General features: G+C 43.3%; 1 long non-coding RNA gene across 1 annotated transcript; it reads left to right on the top strand.

Annotated features, from left to right (window-relative positions):
• Positions 1 to 706: 706 nt before the first annotated feature.
• On the top strand, positions 707 to 3,081 carry LOC133167211 (uncharacterized). Its single transcript, XR_009717930.1, has 3 exons — positions 707 to 917; positions 2,810 to 2,894; positions 3,046 to 3,081. It is a non-coding gene; the product is annotated as an uncharacterized LOC133167211 (long non-coding RNA).
• The last annotated feature ends 6,988 nt before the right edge of the window (positions 3,082 to 10,069 follow it).

Raw genomic sequence — 10,069 nt, 5'->3', positions numbered from 1 at the left:
TGTTGCTCGTATTCTATTCTCCCTTCGGCCGTGTAAACTTCCACTTCCTCCCGTTCAGGCGGGTTGTGTTTCCTTCCCTGATCCTGATCTGCCACGACGCTGGGATTATATTGTGTCCTTCGGCGTGTCTGCAAAGCAGCCAAGCATCCATCCGCTGTTCGCTGCCTGTAATGACACTCACCCGCTGACCCTGAGACTTACGTAACCACGGCGATGCCCAAATTAGACCAGCGGTGGGTGGGCGGCGGGGTCGTTGTATCGTTTAAAAGATACGCAGAGCTAGCTTGTTATCTGGAGTGACTCAAATCAAGATTCCAGCCATTGTATATATACAATGTGCTATAGAAAACAACCACGTAAATAAGTGTCAGTTAGCTTGATGCTAACACGCAATGCAAAACTGCATAGATGGGCTAATAGCATGTAAGCACAGACCAAGCAACGGATATTTCAAGACAGACTTCCAGACACGTTACAGTAGCTTTGAAACTCTTCTTTCTTTGTGTCTAAATTACTCTTACTTTCTCCAAAGTCAGCACGAGTTACTTTTTTTTTTAAATATCTGTAATTCTTATCAAGTACAAAGTGACCAAATAAGAACACGAAAAACAAAGTCAGTCATAAAAAGGCCCTTTGTGGCTTTCACTTTTGCGTATTTGATCATCCCCGGTGTGCTCGACGCACATTCGACCGGGCGAAACCGGTATGTATGTAAATCCTGCAACGGCGAGCGGATTATTTTGGGAGCCAAGCGCCCGTAATCCTCTCTTCTCTCCTTCATCCTGCTGAAAGCTCTCTCCCCTTCTCTTCTTTCCAACGGCCTCTAAGCCCCCTCTCACTCTTTAGCTCGGCCCTCCCCGTATCCTGTAATCTGGTTTGGTTTCGAGCTTCACCTGCCGAAAGGTTCACGTCAATAGGTCAGTGTGTTAAAGCCGCCGGGCATTTCTTCCTGTCGGTTGTCATCGCAGTCTTGTACACACACATATAAACACGACGAGAGTTATAAAGATTGTTTTGAATGTCATTCTCTGAATAATAATCCTGCGATGAATCATCGCCCGGATGGCTTGGTGGGGTTGGGCGATGTCGGTAAATCGCCAATGTTTACAGTGTTGCCAAAATGGGATATAAAATAAAATATTCACTCTTTGTCACCAATTGCATCACACCATGTTTCTGTTTTATGTTGTAAAAAAAAAATACAACTGTTCACCAGTAGGTGGCAGACCTTGTAGCCCTCGCTCCTGTTCATCTCCATCACAGAAGAAGAAATTATAGATGTTTTCCTTTTGGCATTTTAAATTATTTTTTTAATTTTCACTTGGACTTTTTGTAAACATAATTTATTTTTACTAATGGACCAATACGGTGATTTATTTATTTATAATTTATAAATAGCACATCTGCTCAGACTTGGGCCTGTTGCTATGTCACACTAACGGGGGGTTGGCAGGGTAAACCGGTAAAGCCAACAACAAATGCGACACATCCTCCGAGCTAAAGCAACTAACTTGCCCTTCAGCTCCCTGGTAACCTCGCGTCCTCTCTCAGCAGCTGCCGCTAACGTGGCTAAATCAAAAGCTGAGCGACCACATGACGCCGTCTTGTTTATTTGCCATATTTAAAGGACGGGTGTCCAATTTAAATTGAGATGTACTGCCCTTCCCACGTGGCTATCTGTCCCGCTTATCAAAACAGCTCTTCTGTCCCGTTCCCTCGTCGGCGTGGTGAGGATAGAGGAATGAACATTAATCTACTCTGGGGCCCAAAGAAGATTACGGCAGAGATTACGCTTGTGACATAAACACACACACATAAGAGAAAAAAATATTAAGTAAGAGTGGATGAAGACATGTTGCCTGCTGTGACTCGCGTCCATCTCGGCAAGAAGTGCTCGCCTCGATCCCATCTGCTGTTGTCGACCTTCATTGTGAACCGAGCCAACCTGTTTTCATGTCTTCGTTCCTTTGCACGCTTGAATCAACGGGAGAAAGAAAACGAAGATTGCTCAGGTTATGACAGGACAGACAATGGCATCAATGAAAGGAGTCTGAGGGTTACTGAGAGGCAGAGAACAAATATGGTATTGGAAAGAATAAGAAAAAAATCTGACAAGAACTGATAGAAATCAAAGCGACAAGACAATGAGGAACACATGGACGAGACTGGAGCGGCCGAGGTCGCTGATTGGTGGATACGAGAGGCCGGGCTGACAGAAAAACGTCAGAAATGGGGAAAATAACAAAACAAACATGACTAATCCAAACAAAAACACAGATGGGACAAAAACTTTTGCTTTCTTTGAAGGGGCCTCGGAAATGAGGCGGAAACTTTTTTTCGTGAGCCTGCAAATCTTATGTGGATGAAGTCCTTACGATATAATTTATGGGCCATCATGAGCAGACAGAAGTTACCAAATTAGATGAACAAGAACAGGAAAGCGTCTGGACTATCTGACCAACTTAAACAACTGCTTTGGCCTACTTGGACTTTGCCGCCGCAACTTGACTCATCGCTCCAGTCTCAACTCGTTTGCCGTCTCGACGGAAGAACGGAAATGTTGAGCTACTAAATCCACACTGGAAACCCTAACCGAGTCTTAGAACCTTATTTTAAATCCCAAAACCCGTTTTCTAAGACAAGTCTCAAGGTTTTTTTTTTTTCCCCCTAAAGACACCAGAGTTCTTATTTCACCAAGACACAAAATACACGGAAAGAGGCGTGGCGTGAAACCCAAGCGAGCCGATTGGCCGAGCGTATGTCCCGACAATCCGAACGATGATACTGAAAGCGGATCTGTTCTTTGCAGCTCTTGCTTCCATGACAACAAGCGTGCAGGGCCCCTGACCCCGTGCCGCGTCTGCTATGAATCATCGGGCCGGCCGGAGCGTACGGTAACGCCCACAAATGTACAGCACACATATGTGCATCCAAACACGTGTGGAGACACAACATATTATGTTTTTAAAAACGTTAGCTAATCCGGTTGATTTCAATACGGGGAATCATTTCATATTCACCTACATTTGATAATTTTTTTTTTAGCTCAAGTCCAGGATCAATGTTTTGAGGACCTTTGACCTTTGTTTACCGCTGCGGATTCGGGGAAAGAAATATAGGCTTGTTAAGGTGAAAGGCGCCTTTCGAGCGGATGCCATGCAGAGACTAATGACCTGTCCTGGAGGCTGAGGCAGAACCGCACCTGAATTCCCTGCGTCAACATACACAACTTGGAGTGTACACATAAAGGGAAAAGAAAAACACATCGCCTTTTATATATATGATCAGGACAGCTAATGCTAATTTGAAATGCTAATGATCACTGTTGTCTGATTTGGAATCCTAACTCCATCCTGAAATCCTAATCTTTGCTTTAAACCGCGAAGCTCTCCAAAATATCAAATATGTCAACGTGAACAAACGTTACCGGGCAGAGCTATGAGCCTTGTGGCATTCCACTGCTGCTCTTTTATTTTCCAAAATCAATCTCAAACCTCGACCATCCCTTTTGATCATGTCAACATTTCACGATTCCAATCCAGATTATATCTCAAATCGACCGAGGAACCAGATTTGTTTTATTCATCGCATATAAAAACAATTATTTGATCGACTCTTGTTCAACTCCACTAAGGGAGCGGCCACAGCTGTTTTCCGTTGTGCGCGTCTGGAGACAATGACTTCAAGTTGAAAGAATTCCAATCTGTAGTTAATCCCGGTGACTCTCGGTAAATACGCTGCATCCTTCCTGCCTCACGCGGATGAAAAACGAACATTTCTGAAGCATTTCATCAAAAACTAGCAGCCGCATTTATTACCCACGCACCCATCTGATTTGTCGAATAAATTGGATTACAGGAAGAATGTTGATGTGCCTTCATTATTTCTCCTTGCCCTCACACTTTCTATTCTGACAGACGCCTCCGGGCAATATTTAATACAGCGACATTACAGGAAATTAGATCATTACTGCAACTCTTAATGTTGTTGTTTTTTTCCCCCCCGACTGGTTTACCTGAGACAAACAAGTTTTATTCACATTGCACTAAAGTAGAGGAAGAAAAACAAGTGCAAGACTACTTTTCTCCCGGACAATAGCGTTATTATTATAATTTGATAAAGGCAATATTTACGCCGCCTTAACATTCTTTGCGAATTATATTTGCAGTTAACGCAGTGCCAACGAGAAAATTAATTTGAGCAAAGTACAGAGTGTAACTCTGCCTATCTGTTTATACATCAGCAGACATCATGTAATACTTTGGAGACGGTACAAACTTGGAAGTGGCCCAAATTGGTAGAGATTTGTCAAAAAGGGCTTTGTTAGTTTTTTTTTTTTTCTGGAAGAGGGGCACAGCTAAGATAAAAAATAAAAAAAAATTGACAATGATTAGTTAAATTCCTTCACAGTCCGTTTGCATTTTTAAAAAAATCCAAAGCAGTCATGTTACATTTTTTTCACAGAACTGGATACTCTTTAAATGCATTAATTCAGCCGCCGAGGAGAATGCTAATAGAAAGTAATGTGCATAATATTCCCAAGCTAATGAAGCCAATCGATTCACGCTCATGCTAACCGTGTTTCACCGTCTCGAAATGAATGTTCAGTACAGATGCTTCAAAAGCTGCTCCAACAAAACAGCGTGTTCCCAAAAGTTACAAAACATTGATTAATCTTTCCACCTCTAGTTTAAACGGTATAAAAATGTTATTATGGAATCCAAACAATCAAATATTGTTACTTTATTCAAACACAGCCATCTTTGTTCTCCCGCCCAAATGAAAACCTTTGCAAAAGTCCACACCCCCTCTCCCTCCTCAAACATGAAGCAAAAGAATACAAACAAGAAATTCCTGTCACAGTCCGCTTCTTCCCCATCTTGTGACAGCAACTTGTGATCGGTTGCGCAAGCTTCAGATAAATTTAGCAGATGGATTATGGACGGCCATAGAAATAGACAAAATCTTTTTTTGCTTTGAGCTTCCTCATTCTATCAGCCAGCCGCAGCATTGTACAAGTACAAGTTAAGTACCGTTGATCATTTGGTTCAATACCTGTGCTTACCTTCCCGTTACCTCGACATATCTTTTATACCGGCGGTCAATTTGACCCCGTTTGGGAACGGCCCTCGCAATGCTCAAAGAATAAAGATCTTATCATCTCACTATTGAGGAGAGCAACACAAACACAGGCACACAAAAACACAAACAAAAGCGCGCACTGTCATGAGTACACGCAGCTGCTCATCTATTGTCATGGCGACGCGTCATAAGATGCTCTCATGGTTAACGGTAAACATGGGCTCCATCTTTCCAGCTAGAGACTATTTAGACAAAAGTAGTGTGACGCTGCTGTCAATCTCGAAATCTGTACAAAAGTATATGATCAGAGTGATGACAACCTGTAAATAAATTTAAATAGATTCCTTTCAATGTCACAACTCTTCATCCGGGGAATTGCGTAGTATGGAAAAATCTGCTTTTTAATTACGATGCGCCTGTGTGTGCCTTGGCCACTTGGGGGCAGTAGAAACGCAGAAATACAGCTAGCAAGACGGTCACAAATGCTCAGTGAGCTACAGTAATATTTTTTCTTCTTCGCGGAAGATAAAGAATATAAGCGTTCCAATGAGTGTTCAAATAAATAGCTGTGTTTTTTATTCTACATGTTTGCGTTTTACCAACAACACCAAATGGTTGACATACTTTACTTCTTTGCATGGAAACACCGCCTGCTAACTCGGTCATTTTGTTCCCTTCCAATGTTCTTTCGCTTCTAAACAGACAGCGAGTGTGGGTCACTGTCTCAATTCCCCACCTCATCTTTAATGGACCAAGCGTGCGCTATCGGCTGGCGATCTCCATCGGTCTAATCCGGCCCTCGTATGGTTTTACAGCACAGCGCTAGCGCTGGAGCTAATCAGCAAAGCCGGACCTGACACACTGACACACATTTACAAAGCACAAACACTTCCACCCGAAGCCATGTTTGTGTGGGACTTTTATGTGCCGGGCTGGTACACCCCTGGACCGGCACGGGCCTCAGCCAAGCTTTGAAGCCGAGAACCTGTCAACCGCGAGACGGACGTGCTAAGCCATATTTTATGCTGCTGCCGATATTGTAATTATACAGAACTAATTGAGAAAGAGTCTAATGTTCCGAGTGATTCATCGGCGTTCTCAAAAGAGGCCTGGCCAATATTTGTCGTTAATTATGAAGCCGTTTCTCAGAACCATCCAAGTAGATGGGCACGCTTACTTTTTTAAGAATTCAAACAAGTAAGCTTGAAATAAGTTTTAATATTCTCCTGTCAATACAATTTCGAAGCCAACCAACCAAAGGAGATCTGAGTTGCATTTAAAAATCTATTTTGTGAGACATCTTATAAATGTTTGTGACCACAATGTCACTGGGGTCGTTCCACTTTCGTGCTCATGCATTAATAAAGAAGTAAAAGGTCATCCACTGCATTTTTTGTGGCGCAGAGGGCTTTTTTGTTGACATACAGGAACATCGTATAGCGCGTAATGGGAAAAGGAAACAGGACAGCGCGGTGCGGACAAGGTAGACGTGACTCAAAGTCTCGTCACGTAGCCTCAATTTACAGCACTTTTACATGGCGGCTAAACGCATCTGAAATATATTGAACTTTGAACCACGTTACCGTGGCAACAACTACATTTCCCCATTCGAGTGCTCGGGAGGACAATGGCGGCGAGGTAATGGCGTGCTCACATAATGCCGACAAACGCATCTTGAACACAAAGGAAGAGGACATTTAGTGGCGGGGGACGAGATTGAGAAAAAAAAAAAAAAGTCGACATTCAGGACAGGACAAAAGGCCTCGCTGATGAAATTGTGTTCTGCTCCACTGCCCCAATAAACTCTGACAACAACTGGAGAACAAAAAAAAAATCGGATTCAGACTTTAGAAGCTTTGCTGAAACTATGACGGAATATCAACCAGGATTCCCACCGACCAGTAAAATTATTCTAAAGCCAAAGTTTAAATCTTCGTGTTTAAATCTACGAATCTTTCCAGAGGCTGCTGGAGGTAACGCATTCAAGAGCCTTTCCATATTTCTCATGAGTAAATAGCTGGCAGACGTCTTTGCGAATATAATGTTCCGCTGGATCCAGGCGAGCCAATGAGGAGACGCGGCGGCTCAGATGAGGACGTGGTGTCAGGTGCTTTGGTGGCGATGTTAGATAAGACGCACCTTACAGACCAAGCTGTCGAGTTTATAAAAAAAAAAAAAAAAAAAAAGGAGCCACCCACGTTGGAAAGAGATATGGAGGTTCGCGTAAAAGGGGTTCCTCAAGGCCAGAAGAACTTTACTGAGCAAACTGCTATTGTGGAACTACTAATGTGGAAGAAACATCCCAGTGGGCCAGGTGTCCCAATACTTTAGTCCGTCTAATGTGCCCGTTATGTCACCGATTGCCGACGGGAAGCTGTACATCGATATCATTTGCCAATTAGGCCTAAATATCGACTTTAACACCCTGCTGATTATTCCAATTACACCTCTGCGGGCACGACAGGTTGCCTGCTGTAATAATTTTTTCTCATTGCGCCCGAGACACATGCGTGTACCGAGATTTTCTTCCTCAGGTTTCAAGTCTGTGTTCTGAGAAATGTGCATTGATAATGTACTGATCTTTCCAGCTTGAATATAATTAAAAATGTCAATAACGCCGGCAGCCATGTTGATTTGAACCCTTGACCCCCACAAGGAGGACACGTCTATTAATGACCGCTGTTTGGTGCCGCCTAGTGGTCGCTGGTCGATGCAAATTTAGTGGTGTATTTCAACAGCTGCAGACACCGGAACTTACATCAAGTCAAGTTTTCAGTCTAGAAGAAAAAGTATGTGGATTGAAAAAACGTTAATTTACCTAGTAAATCCAACAGTGACAGTAAAGAGGAGAAAATAAAACTAATAAGGCTCTGCTGGCATCTGGTGGTTAACGCTGGTATTACACGATTGTCATTACTTTTTTAAGGGGGGTAGAGTTCCCTCTAGCGGATATTAATGGTCTTACAACTGCATAGGCGCTGAAGGTGGAATGTGGCATAAAAAAAAAAATATTAAAAATATATGTACAACGTACAGCATTGATGATGACAAGAAAAAAAAGCTTCATGTCCGAGTGGTTTATTTAGAATAAGAAAAGTGACAAGTCTCCAGGCGGAGTGACAAGGAGAGAGCTTGGGACAATGTGCGGAGAAGTGCACAAAGGTATGTCCTGTTGTTTGTTGCTGTGGTGTCATGTCAAGTTACGATGCCATTTTAGAAAATGTCATGTCGAGCAGTGCAGCGTATTGTATATGTTTTGTCACGTGACGTCATGTGGCTTCTTTGTTTTCGTGTAATTTAATGCGGTGTTGTGCAATCGTTTATTTATTTATTTTTATTTTACTGCAATGTAGTGTTGTGTAATGTTTTGACGTAGAATGTAAATGGAATGGAGTGCAAAATGTGTGTGGTGCAATCGCGACATCGCGCGTGCACGTGTGACTTGCGGACACGAGCACGCATTTGAACGTACGGTATAAATTCACGCGCGGGCGGGCGCGCGCACAAACAGAGGCTGTGTGGACATGCAGCTACTGCACTTAAGTTACACAAAAAGAATCAAGATTATGTACACATGGTTGCTTGTCGTGTAATTGACAGCTGGCTGGGGCGGGTCACAGGAAGCTCCCCCGTTTTTGTTTTTTTTAACCTCAGGTGACCCCCGTTGAACCCTACCGTGATAGTCTTCACCTTCATTGTCCCACCAAAGCATATTTCAACAGAAGAATCAGAATTAAATTACACATTATTTCACAAAGCATAGAAAAACAAACAGGCCAAAAGGAAACAAGATCAGTGCTGATTAAAAACATCAAGTTTACATTAAAAAAAATAATTAAAAAAAGCAGATTGTTTGTCAATTCTTATTGTGCTCCCATGTACACCTTCTCTTAAGCCCTGATTCTCTTTCACACACACACGATGCTGAAAAAAAATCATCGATGGATGGACCTGGACTGGATTTTCATCACACAAGTGTGGACTACAGAAAAAAGAAATCAAATTGTTCTTCTTGGAGCAACTTCTTGATTTTCATCTGTTTTTGAAAGTCCCCCCCCCACCCCCCCCCCCCCACATGAACAACACACAAGCTGATCGATAGCAACAAGCAGGGTCAAGACATAAATGTGTGTGTTTTTTTTTTTTATGTGGCCGCACAAACGCGGAACAAGTAAAGCAATTTCGCACATAACAAGCCTTTGACTGTGTCCTGTCGATTTGGGAGGACAAAAAAGGTTTTCATGTGAACAAAAAGTGCTTCAACACAATACAGGAGGTGGCAAGCGGGTGAGGATGAAAAGTGGCAGCATGAAGGACGGCTTTTGTAAAGATGACGCTTCACCTGAATTTCTTCGTTCGCAAATAAAAGTACGCTGGCGCCTTGAGATGCAAATGACCCGGCTTACATTTACTGTCAAACTCAAAGAATTAAATTGTGTATTTCAAACAAGGATACGTAGGCTCAGCCTTGGTAAATCCTACTTAGCTCGATGCTAACTATGGTCTTTATAACACGGAACAGACACAAATGCTGGTGCAACACATGTCGACAGGTAATATGAAAAAATATTTTGATACTCTAATTTGAATGTCTGCGTGCGAGAGGCCCTTTTCCATGTGTGTGTGTGTGTTTTAAGCCTGATGAGCTTCTCGAATGATCCCGCAGGTCGCTGTGGAGAGGGCCGACGCGACCGCAGTGATTTTCTCGGCCTCGTCGCGCCGCCACCGCGTCCTGGAGCTAATCAAGCACGTTTAAGCCGACACGGCTGACCGAGCACGCCTCGTTCGCCGAGACACAGAGCGCCGCGATGCTAATGACCTGCTTCCAGCGTTAATGCTGCGACTTAAACACGCTCGCCCCGCATGACCTCCTCCTCATCTTCTTCCATTCTTGCTTTCATCCTTCTCAGACAGCACCGGCGGCTATTTGCCGCGCCACTCTCGAGACACCCCGCTGCTCGAGGAAAATGCTCTTTGGCGTTTAAAT

The sequence above is a fragment of the Syngnathus typhle genome, linkage group LG14 (genome assembly GCF_033458585.1).
Source record: "Syngnathus typhle isolate RoL2023-S1 ecotype Sweden linkage group LG14, RoL_Styp_1.0, whole genome shotgun sequence".
Classification (NCBI taxonomy): domain Eukaryota; kingdom Metazoa; phylum Chordata; class Actinopteri; order Syngnathiformes; family Syngnathidae; genus Syngnathus; species Syngnathus typhle.
Note: the sequence above shows the minus strand (reverse complement) of the source record. Positions and strands in the feature narration are given on the sequence as shown.